This window comes from Panthera onca, chromosome A3 (genome assembly GCF_046562875.1).
Source record: "Panthera onca isolate mPanOnc1 chromosome A3, mPanOnc1 haplotype 2, whole genome shotgun sequence".
NCBI lineage: Eukaryota > Metazoa > Chordata > Mammalia > Carnivora > Felidae > Panthera > Panthera onca.
This window is the reverse complement of record NC_138341.1, coordinates 52265410-52278357: the sequence shown is the minus strand read 5'-3', so window position 1 is coordinate 52278357 and position 12948 is coordinate 52265410.

Here is a 12948-nt window from a genome sequence, read left to right as displayed (position 1 = left end):
AGGATGCTCATTGCTTCTGTTGTGGTTGTTGCTTTTCAGTGGACAGAGCTTGGAAATACGTGTTTTGTTTTTATGATAAAATTCATCATTATACCCTTCTGGCTCAAATACAGGACTTTCAGGTTTCTATTTATCTTTTTTTTTTTTTTTCTTTTTTGAGAGAGCACACACATAAGCAGGGGAGGGTCAGAGGGAGAGAGAATCTTAACGCAGGCTCCATGCCCAGCACAGAGCCTGATGCAGGCCTGAATGGATGTATAGCGATGGTTGGATGGATGGATGGATGGATGGATGGATGGATAATGGGAAAACTCAAAGACATCTAACACCCTGACTAACTGCAGTGATTTCTTCCCCCTATGGGAATGATAGAATGCCTTTTCTTTCTTTTTTTTTTTTTAAGTGTTAGTGAGAGAGCGAGGGAGAGGAGCATAAGGGTGGAGGGAAGGGAGAGAATCTTAAGCAGGCTCCACGCTCAGTGCAGAGCCTGATGCAGGGCTCAATCCCATAGCCTTGAGATGACCTGAACCAAAATCAAGAGTCAGATGCTCAACTGACTGAACCACCCAGGTGCCCCATCTCTTCCATCTTAAATCTAGATTTATTTGTCTTAATGTCAGGTATTGTAATTCGCAAGGACCTCCAATTGATGGAATTAAACTATCAAAATTGCTTATCTGTATCATACATCAGAAAAACAATACTGAGACCACAACCAACAATGTGATTATTAAAAATACTTTTTCAGTTTTGTTTTTGTCCTTAGGGTATATCCTAAGAAGAATATATATTTAAATTGCGGAGCTTTCTAGTCACCTGGATAGTTCTTTAGTAGCTCTGCTACCTTGTAGATTACCATTGAGGTTCATTTCTTTATTTTATTTTTTATATTTAGGGGTTACATTTTAAAATTTAATTTTATGTTACATGAAGCATTTCATGGTTCTGAAGTCACAATTTTTTTTAATGGAGAATGAGCAAGAGAGGGAAGAACCCCAGAACAGAGCCTGCTGCAGGGCTTGATCCCACAAACCTTGAGATCATGACCTGAACTGAAGAGTTGGGCACTCAACCAGTTAAACCACCCAAGTGCCCCTAAAACCAAACTTCTAAAACAAGGTATAGTCAAAGAATTGTAGCTTCTCTCATTCTTATTGCCTTCCTCCCTAATATAAATAACTTCCTTGCTGTTCATTTTGCAATATGTTTTTTATATATGTAAGCAGATTCATATCTATGGGATAATCAGTTTTTAATAGCTATGTCTTTATATTGATTGTTAATCTATAAGGGGAACCAATGAAAACAACAACAATAGAGGTTGAAGGGAGAGGAGAGCTAGGAAATATCTGAATCCTCTATAAACCTAGGAGAAGGAAATTTGCCAGATCCTGAACTATAGGTCACAAAACGAGATAAATTACAGTAAGTTCCATGAGCTAAGGGAAATTCACCTTCTGATAAAACTTTAGGATTTTTTTTTTATAAGGGGTAGTTTTTATAAGAAGACCTAAAAATTTAAAAAGAAAGGTGGGGAAAAGGGTAACTTCTTCTTTGCCACAGAGTTCATAAAAAAAGAGGATTAAGGTGCTATGATGGACTCCCTACTACTTTATTCTACTCTGACATCTATAAACCATCAGCAAAACATTACAGGCTTATGAGGTAGGTGGTGAACTTAAGTGTATATGTAGTGCATGTATGTATATAAACCATGTTCTTGTTCAAGGCTTACATGAGAACATGAACATAGAAAGTAACTTGACAACATTACCTGTGCTAAATACTCACTGAGTGGTATAGATCTCAAGAGTTAACATATGGAGAAGTAAAAGAAATGGTAACAATTAAAAGAGGGGATTAGAGACTGAGATGGAATTATACTGTTACAAGTTGACATTATTTCTAAAGTGGTATAATAAGATAGACTGTAATTAGTCAAGGATCTCTACCATTTAAAAATGCAAATTGAGGGGTGCCTGACTGGCTTAGTCGGTGGAACATGCAACTCTCGATCTCAGGGTGGTGAGTTCAGGCCCCACACTGGGTGTGGAGCCTACTTAAAATTAAAAAAAAATTTCAATGCAAATTGACATGGTTAAAAAGTCAAGAGAGGAGCTGAAATGGATTACTAAGAAATAGTCTAACCCAAAAAAGACAGGAAAGGGAGAATAAAGGATTGAAGAGACAAATAGGAAACTTACAGAAAAATGGTAGACTTATGCCCAACCATATCAGTAAATTTATTAAATGTCAGTAGACTATACATTCCAATTAAATTGAAGTGTTAGGCATGAACTGGAATTAATTGGTTAGCACATCCTCTCTCTGCCAGCATCTTTGCATTCACTTGGGCCCTAAACCTTGGAGATGAAGGATTTGCTTTTGTTAAACTGAAGTTTCTTACCTAATCTGTGAGGAAACAACTCCAGTTACTGTAGATATGTAAAAAATTTGTGTGAAGTAAAGAATTTTCACTTATGTAAGGTGAGCTCATTTCTCAAACTAGACATTGGAACTGGAGTCAGGGTTGAAAAAAAGTACACAGTACAGTGTGTGCTGGTAGCTTTTTCTCATAACCTAGGAGTAGGTGAAAATATGAATCCTATTCATGTGCTGGACAGTGTCCTTCATGATTTTGTAGCATTCTCACTTAATCCTCAAAATAATTCTAGGAAATAGATGCTGTGGTAATTTGCATTTTATTTATGAGGAAGCAAGCTCAAAGAGATGGTCACTTGGTCAGGACCACACAGCTAGTAAGTGATAGAACTGGGACTGGAAACCAGTGAATCTTACTCCAGACCCATGTTCATTCTACCTCCCCCACCACCCAATCCCCACCCCCAGCATTCTGGTCATCATGTCAGGCCTCTTGGGGTCGCAGGGAAGAGAAGTTCATAAAGAAACAGCAATGTAGCTGAATTGGCAGGACTTGGGGATCAGAGAGGGAGGAAAGATGGTTTTCCTTGAATGAGTGTGGAATACTTCGTTTCAGTTATCTGCAAAAGCATTAATGGATAAGGTAAGAAAACCCTGGTAGCTCACTGGTAGAAGTGGTCTCCAGTCTCCAGTAGGGTGGGATATTTTATCACTAATACTGTTTAGAATTGCCGGTAGCAAATGGCAATGATAAAAAGATGTAGTCAGTTCTGCTATTTTTAAGTTCTCTACAGACTGTATCCTTTATTTGCTTTTATGGAATAGACTGTATCCATTGATCTGCCTTTAGTACAGCACTATAGAGCAGCTGGAACCTTCTGAGCCTATCCTGACTTACCAGGGAAGGCTTCTGGGTGGCCAGGAAGGGCACTTGGGGTTTGCTTGTGCCTTTTTGTAAATACTGGCCAGAGGCTTGGGTGGAAATGTGACTAAGGCACTACCTCTCATAAGGCAGCGAACATGGTCCCATGGCCCTGTGGCCCCAGGTTTGTGTAAGCTCCTAAGTTGATCTTAGTCTATATTAAGGATCAGAGAAATGATGCCTAGTCTCATACAGTTATCCACAGGGACTAGCTGGAAGCTGCACTCAAGTGTTCCCTGCACTGTGATGGCCCTGGAGTCTGGGACTTCTTCATTTTCCGTCCTCCCAACTCTTTAGACCTGTTGGCTACCACCTCCTTGAGGCAACCCTTCATGTTGAGCTGCCCCGGCCAAGGAAGGATAGGATCAAGGGACTTCAGGGAGGTTGCAAAGGTGAGATTCTAACTTTGGCACTGAGGTACAGTTACAGAAATGGCCCCATATTTTGCTCTGAGCTGTTGAGTCTTGTTAAGTGATACCTAGCCAGGTTTTCCTCTCAAGAATAAGCCTAGCTACCTTGCCAGGGTGATTTTCTAGTTTGAGCCAGGAGAAATTTGCCCAGCACTCTTGAAAAAGGAGAGTCCTCCTTTGTAGAAACACAGAAGAAGCCCTATTTCTAATTTTTGGTAGCCCTAAGCACTGGCTGCCATCCTGCCACCATATGGGTCTCCAGGCTTTAGGAGAAATATATGCCATGGCCAGTGAAGCAGAGAAACAGGACATACCTGGGCCCAGGATGGCATCCTTATGTTACTAGATCAATGAACACAGAAGCCACTCCACCTTGAGATTTCCTGTCCTTAAGAGCTAATCTCTTTAGTGTTTTTAAGTCTATTTTGTCAGGGTTTGTTTCTCTTGAATTTATATGGCTTTTGGTGTTGAGTTAGGGAATTTAAACTTTAATCCATGGTCAGAAAATTTGCAGAGGTTTTTGAGATGAAATCCCCTGTTTAAGTGAAGTCCCATTTATACATGCCATCTACTTCAGTGCTGATGGAACAGAACCGTTCAATTTCCATTTTTTGTATAATGTGATACTGCTGCTTTTCTTACTCATTTGTGGCCAGTGGCCAGTAGGCTCGTGCCCTTGTTCATCTTTCCACCGTGCCCCAAACATCCTCACACAGTGCCTCTGTCGTGCCCCAGGGACAGCCCTAATCTGTTTCCTCTGCACTCCCATCTGATTTCTTAGGACTTCCACACTAACTAGGGTTTTTAGTCTACTTTGTTGTGGCTTTCTCAGCAGCAGAAGCTTGATGCTGAGGGGAACTTCAGAGGTTCCCAAGGCCAGTCCTTAAATGTTTGTAGTTTCTTCATGACATTCCCACCACTGGCTATCCACTGAAGGAGTATTTCCAGGTTCTGGGTGCTTCCACTATGGCCAGTTCCATTTTTAGATGATTTTAGTTACTATAGTTCTCTCCCTAAAATTTAGATCTTAAAAACCTAGAGGTGTAATCCAAGAGAAAAGTTAATCAGCTCAGAGTCCTTTAGGTTAGAAACTGTTAGATATTTTGTTTGCCAAACCAGATTCACTCTCCACTCTTTTCCATCCTGCTCTCTGCCCCAAGAGGCTAACCCGTGTGGACCCCATGCTCCTCACTTCTAACTGGATTTGAACAAGTGAGCAGAGCAGGAGATTCAACAGAGGAAGTGAGGTCAAGGTATTTCTCCTGGTTCCCTGAAGGATCACCTCATTCTGGCTTTGTTCTTCAACCGAAGATTAATGTTTACATCCAGGTCACATTCTTTATAGGACTCTCCGTCTGGCTCTAGTAACTAATAACTGGTGTTTCTAGTCCTTGTGTGCTGAAGTACCAGTTGTGGTTCTCCTGCAGCTTGTCCATACCTTTATAAATAGTCCTTTATTAAATGTCCCTCAGGTTACCTATCAGTGTGCCATCTGTTTCTTATTGGGACCATGTTAGAATAATTGATACCTTTAAAACTGAGCTAACATTAATTTAAAAAAAAAAAAAAGGACTGACTATATTAATATCAGGTAAATTAGACTTCAAAGCAAAATGTATTACTAGAGACAATAAGGAACAATACATGATGATAAAAGGATCAATCCACCAAGAAGATACAGCAATTTTAAATGTATATGCATCAAACCACAAAGATTCAAAATACATGAAGCAAAAACTGATAGAGCTAAAAGGAGAAATAGACAAATTCAGTTATAATTGGGAGCTTCTAACTCCCAGTTGTCTAACAGACAACTTCTGTCACCAACTGATAGAGCTGCCAGAGGAAAACAGCAAGGATATAGAAGAACAAAACACTATTGAATCAACAGGATCAAGCTGACATTTATAGAATATCGAGCAATAGTAGAATGCACATTCTTTTCAAGTACACACTGGAACATACATGAACATAGGCTATAATCTGAGCTATAAAATATTGACATTTAAAAGAATTTCAATCATACAGAATACATTCTATGACGATAATGGAATCGAGCTGGAAATCAATAATAGAATAACGAGAAAATCACAAAACACTTGGAAAGTAAACACATTTATAAATAATCCACGAGTAAAAGAAGTCTCAAAAAATGTGCAGAAATGAATGAAAATGAAAACATTAAAATTTTTAGAATACAGTTAATAAATTCCTGGGGAAATTTATAGCAGTGAGTGCTTACATTCTAAAGAAAGATCAAAATAAGTTCATAGCTCAAGAAACAGAGCAAAATAAACCCAAAGCAATCAATGAAATAACAGAAATCAATGAAGTTGAAAAGAGGAAAATGAGGGGAAAATTATACATAATTAGTTTCTCAAAAACAAAATATTGATAAAACTCTAACAAGATTAACAAAAATAAGACAAACTACTAATACCAGGAATGAATATCACCACAGATCCTGCAACCATTAAAAGAATACTATGAACAACAGTGCTCAAATTCAACAGCTTTGATAAATGGACAAATTTCTTGAAAATCACAAACCATTTAAACTAAGCCAAGATGAAGTGGAGTATCTGAATAATTCTAAAATTGAATTTGTAACAAAAACACAATCTCTTCCAGAAAATTGAAGAGTGAATATTTCCCAACTCATTTTCTGAATGATTATTCCAGATATGCAAGGCTGGTTCAGTATTGGAAAATTAATCAGTGTCATCCACCATATCAACAGGCTAAAGAAGGAAAAAACTATGATATCAATTGATTCAACACCTAATCATGGTAAATGTGTGTACATTAAAATAGAGGGCAACTTCCTCAGTCTCATAACAAGGATTTACAAAAAACAAAACAAAAAACTATAGCTAGCATCATGCTTAATGTTGAAAGGCCAAATGCTTTCCCCTCTGAGGATGTCCATTCTCACCACTGCTGTTCAACACAGTACTGCAAATTCTTTCCAGCCTCCGAGAGAAAAAGAAGGCACACAGATTGGAAAGGAGAAATAAAACTGTTCTGTGGAGTTGACATGATTGTCTACTTAGAAAACTCTAAGAAATCTATAACAAAAAGGCTCCTAGAACTAACAAATGAGTTTAAGATCTAAGATCAACATAAGAGTTAATTATATTTTGGGGCACCTGGGTGGCTCAGCCGATTAAGCATCTGACTTCGGCTCAGGTTATGATCTCGCTGTTCCCAAGTTTGAGCCCCTTGTGGGGGCTCTGTACTGACAGCTCAGAGCCTGGAGCCTGCTTCAGATTCTGTGTCTTCCTCTCTCTCTGTCCCTCCCCTACTCGCATTCTGTCTCTCTCTCAAAAATAAATAAACATTAAAAACAAATTTTAAGTTAGTTATGTTTTCTATATACTGACAACGAATAATCAAAAGCCAAACAATTTTTAAATGCAATACCGTTTACAATTGCTGCAAAGAATATTACTTAGGTATTAATGTGCCAAAACATGTATAGGATTTGGGTAATGAAAATTATAAAATGATGAAAGAAATTAAGGGAGACCTAAATAAGTGGATTTATTATGTTCATAGATTGAAAAATTCAACATAGTAAAGATATTAATTCTCTGGGTTGCCTAGGTGGCTCAGTCGGTTAACGTCCAACTCTTGATTTCCAACACACCAGTCATGAGATCCAGCCCTGCATAGGGCTCTGGGCTCTGCACTGGGCATGGAGCCTGCTTAAGATTTCTCTCTTCCTCTCCCTCTGCCCCTCCCCCACTCACACTCACTCTTTCTCTCAAAAAATTTAATTAAAAAAAGATACTAATTCTCCACTAATTTGTTCTATAGATTTTATGCAGTCCTGTCAAAATTTCAGCAATGTTTTTGTAGACCTAGACAAGCTTTTCCTAAAGTTTACATTGGATAGGAAAAGCCCTAGAATAGCCAAAACAACTTTGTAAAAGAAGAATGAAGTGAGAAGAATCAGTTTCCAATGTTAGGACTGAGTTAATAACATGTAGTGATCAAGAAAGTATGGTACTAGCAGGGAGGAAGACACAGAGATGAATGGAACAAACCTGGAAATAGATCCACACAAATACACCCAATTAATTGTTTACAAAGAAGCAAAGGCAATTCAATGCAGGAGGAGTAGCCTTTTCAGAGCACCATCAACACATTCATAAGCAGAAAAAATGACCCTCAATGTAAACTTCACACCTTATATTAAAAATTCGAAAGGGATTGTGGATTTAAATGTAAAACTTACATAAAATGTAAAATAAAAGTTTTAGAAAGGAGCATAAGGAAGGAACAATCTAAAATCTAGCACTTGGCAGAAGTTCTTGGGCTTGACACAAAGTGGAATCCACAAGAGGAAAAAAATGGATAAAATGCATTTTATCAAAGTGAAAACTTGTTCTGCCAAAGTTTAAAAGGATGGGATTCTAGACTAGCAGAAAATATTTACAAATCACATATCCAAAAAAGGCCTAATACTTAGAATATATAAAGAAGTCTCAAAAACCTTAAAAATCCAGTTAGAAAAGCAGAAGACAAAACTTTATACTAAAGAGGACATCTAGATTACAAACACATGAAAAGATGATTAACATCATTAGCTGCTGGAGAGATGTAAATTAAAATCACAATGAGATATTTATTATTACACAACTATCAGAATGGCTAAAATGAAAAATAGTGATAATACCAAATGCAAGGGTTCAAAGAAACTGAAATATTCATGGGAATGTAAAATGACACAGCAACTCTGGAAAACTGACAGATTCTTTCAAAACTAAAAATGGATTTACCATATGACACAGCACTTGCACTCTTGGGCATTTATCCCAGAGACACGAAGACTTATTTTTACACAAGAACTTGTACATGAATATTCACAACAACTTTATAATAGTCCCAAACTGGAAACTACCCAAATTTCCTTCAATGGGTGAATGGTGAAACAAACTGTGGTATATCCATACTATGAAATACCATTCAACAATAAACTATTGATACACGCAATAACTTGCATGAACCTTGAAGAAATTATGCTAAATGAAAAAAGCCAATCTCAAGATAATGTATATCACATGGTTCCATTTATGTAACATTCATTAAATAAAAATTACAAAGATGGAGAACAGATTAGTTATTGACAGATTGAGAATAGGAGAGACTATAAAGGGGTTATTAACAGGAAGGAATCTTGTGATAGCACGACTGAGTGTTGCAATCATGGTGTTTATGCAAGGCTACACATAACAAAACTGCATAGTGCATATACATATATAAATGCAGTTATAACTGGTGAAACTTTAAAAGCTTTATGGGTTGTACCAATGCCATTTGTTGATTTTGTTACAGTTCTATAGTTGTTTATTAACATGGGAGAATTAGGGGAAAGGTACACAGGACTTCCCTGTACATTTCTTTGCAACTTCCTGTGGATCTATAACTATTTCAAAATTAATAGTTTTAAAAAATTGGATTCTGGGGTTGCATTGATCATATATTCAAGGAGTATATGGGTAACCTTTTTGCCATGGGTGAATAGGACACAGTGATCTATGGTGTGCACTGTCACCACAGTTATTCAAATTATCACCAGTGGCATCAGGGAAAGTACAAAGTGCAGGTAGAGGGCAGGCATTGGAAGACCAAGTATCTGTGGCACTTAAGTGACAACAATAGTGATTTATTAAGACTGTAGAATCATTTGGTTCTTATGGCCCCAGTGAACATATTTAGGGAAAAAGAAAGTTATGAACGTATGATTAGAACCAGAAAGCCTCTAAGACAGCTTTGAAGGAGTTCCTCATCTGGTATCACAGGGCAGGTAAGGGTGAGAAGTCCCTGACATGACACATTCCCCTTGGGTACCTGCTAACCATTTGGTAGCTGATTGACTATATTCAACTCCTCCCATCATGGAGGGAACAGTGCTTTGTCCTCACTAGGAATATACATATGTTTCAGGTATGGATTTGTCTTCCCTAAACTCAGGGGTTCTAGTAGTACCACTGTTTGTGGACTTATGGGTAGACTTTATCATCATGGAATAACATCCAACATAACTTTGACAAGGAGATACACTTTTTCGTAAATGAACATATGGACCATGGGCTCATGCCTACACACTTTACAAGTTTTACCATGTGCTCTACCACCCAGAAGCAGCTGGCTTGATAGCTGGAATGACCTAAAGACTAGTTATGACACAAGTTGGAGATAACACCTTGGGAAGTGTGGGTGTTGTCCTACAAATGCTTTATATACCTTAGACAGAAGCCAGTATGTAGAACCATCTCACCCATGGTTGAAATGTATGGGTTTGGGAACTAAGGAGTAGAAGTGGGAGTGTTGCCCCTCACTATTAAACCAACTAATCCACTTGAAGGATTTCTACCTACCAGTAAAATCCAGGATTGTTATTTCTCCATGACCTTGGCCTCAATCTTTTTGGAAGTCCAAGTATCCAAAAAAAGAATGCATACACAAGACATAGGGCATGATTCTAATGAATTGGAAGCTGAGGCCACCCTTTCACCTTTTGAGTTTACTCATGCCACTAGACCACGGGAAGGAAAAGAATTTATTGTACCTGATAGAATGATTGGTCTTGTTTACCAGAGGGAAATTGAGTTGCTACTACACAGTGAGAGCAAGAAGGACTTTGGAACCTAGCAGATCCATGGGTGTGCCCCCTTATGACTCTGGCCCAATAGTCCTGCTCAAAGGAAAACTGCAGCAATCTGGTAATGACAAGACCAGGAAGGACTCAAATTTGACCAGCCTTCATGCTGGCAGAGGTTAAGAGGAAAATTGAATGAGTAGTGGAAACGTTCAACTGTAATGATCAACATAGGTCTTGTTATCAAATACAAAGGTGGAGACTATAGCAACCATGTTATATGATAATTTTTTTTCCCAAATCTTTTCCCCCACCATTATCTTATATGCTGGGTGTAACAAACTAAGGATGCTCTGACAAATACCCAAAATCACTAAGAGGCTTGAATATGAGTAGAGATTGACCTCAGAGCCTAGGCTTGATGGGGATCATCCTGGAGTTGATAGTGTTCTCAGATGTTAGGGGTGTCAATAGTATCTGATTTCTGGACCAGTCACTGGACAATGGGCAGGAGAGAAGAGCAACTATGAAGTATTGTGATTGGGTAGGAAATACCGTAGCATGCTTTGTCCTGTTGTCTCCCAGGACCTTTGGCTCAGTCCTGTTTTTCTCAAGCCAAATATGTGAAAAACCTCAAGAGGTCTTCCTCAGCTCTTGCTTACCAAGAAAGCTCTTGGTAATGGTGACTATTCGCCAGAGTCAAAGAATTAAGTGAGTGCCCTGGGTTTGGGGGAGCTTGATTAATACAGCATGTTGTAGAAAGGCAGAGCCCTACAGAATTGACAGGGTTTGGGCCTTGAAAACCGGCCATCGCCCTGGTCAGCCTCAATCCCCAAGCATACCTTCTGCATCTGCTTCTCCAATCAGTTCTTTTCTTGTTGGTCAGGATTAGGTTTCTTTTTTTTTTTTTTTTTTTTTTTTTTTTTATTTAAAAAAAATTTTTTTTTTTTAATTTATTTTTGGGACAGAGAGAGACATAGCATGAACGGGGGAGGGGCAGAGAGAGAGGGAGACACAGAATCGGAAACAGGCTCCAGGCTCCGAGCCATCAGCCCAGAGCCTGACGCGGGGCTCGAACTCACGGACCGCGAGATCGTGACCTGGCTGAAGTCGGACGCTTAACCGACTGCGCCACCCAGGCGCCCCAGGATTAGGCTTCTTGTAGCAGGTCCCTTCTTTCTCAGTTCATCTGAGAGATGGAATTGTCCCTAAGAGAAGTTAGAACATTACCAGATACATATCTTTGAGTTAGTGTAACTTCCCTAAATGTTCAGAGTGGAGATCTCTCCTTACCACCTCAGCTTGTCCCTAAACAAGAGTCATCATCTCCATTAATCTCCCCTTTCCTTTACTTCCATCTAGAGCCTTTCTTGCTTGTGTCTTGCTGAGGATTTCCATGCAGGGGGTGTGTCTTCTTGATCTGCAGGACTCTCTCACCTGGTATTTATGCTTCTTTGAACAAAGAGTATCTTATATCACTCTGTTGGGTTTATGTACATACCTCTACTGTTACAACTTCAACTCTTTCTGCTATGGTCTGAATGTTTGTGTTCCCCCAAATTCGTATGTTGAAATCCTAACCCCTAAAGGTAATAGGGATTAGTAGGTGGGAACTTTTGGGAGGTAGTTAAATCATGGGTGTGAAACCCTTGTGAATGGGATTAGTGCCTAAAAAAGAGGCCCCAGGGAGATTCCTAGCCCTCTTCCTCCACATGAAGATATACAATGAGAAGTCTGCAACCTGAAAGAGAGTACTCTGCTCTGCCCTCATCTCTACTTCCAACCTCCAGGGCTGTGAGAAATAAATTTCTGTTGTTTTATAAGCCATCCAGTTTATAGTATTTTGTTATAGCAGCCTGAATGGACTAGGGCAGCTTACAACATTTTTATAGATATCAGAGATCATAAATATTGTGGCTTCATATCTAAAGTTTTGTTATATTTTTTAAAAAGTTTATGTAATCTCTACACCCAATGCAGTGTTCAAATTTATAACCCTGAGATTAAGAGTCATGTGCTCTACTGACTGAGTTAGCCAGGTGCCCCACATTTCTGAAGTTTTAATCCTATGTTGGGCATTGAGGAGGCACTTGCTGGGATGAGCACTGGGTGTTGTATGTAAACCAATTTGGCAATAGATTATATTAAAAAAAAAGTTTTAATCCTATGAAATACTAGTTATACATTCCAATAATAATAACAACTAATATTTATTGAATGCTCACTATGCACCAGGCACATATAATATATGCAAAGCACTGTATTAGAATTCTCCAGAGAAAGAGCCAATATTAATATATAAAGAGATTTATTATGAGGAATTGGCTCTTGTGATTATGGAGGCTGAGAAGTCCCATCATCTACTGTCTGTAAGCTGGAGGCTCGCTCAGAAAAGCCAATGGTGTAGTAACTGTCCCAACCCAAAGGCCTGAGAACTAAAGGAGTCAATAGTGTAAGTCCCAGACCAAGTCCAAAGGCCAGAGAACCAGGAGGGCGATGCCTGAGGACAGGAGAAGATGAATGTCTCGTGCAAATTGCTTTGCCTTTTTTTGGTCTGTTCAGTCTATTCAGGCCCTCAATGGATTGGATGATGTCCCCCCAAGATGGTGGGGATGACCTTTACTCAG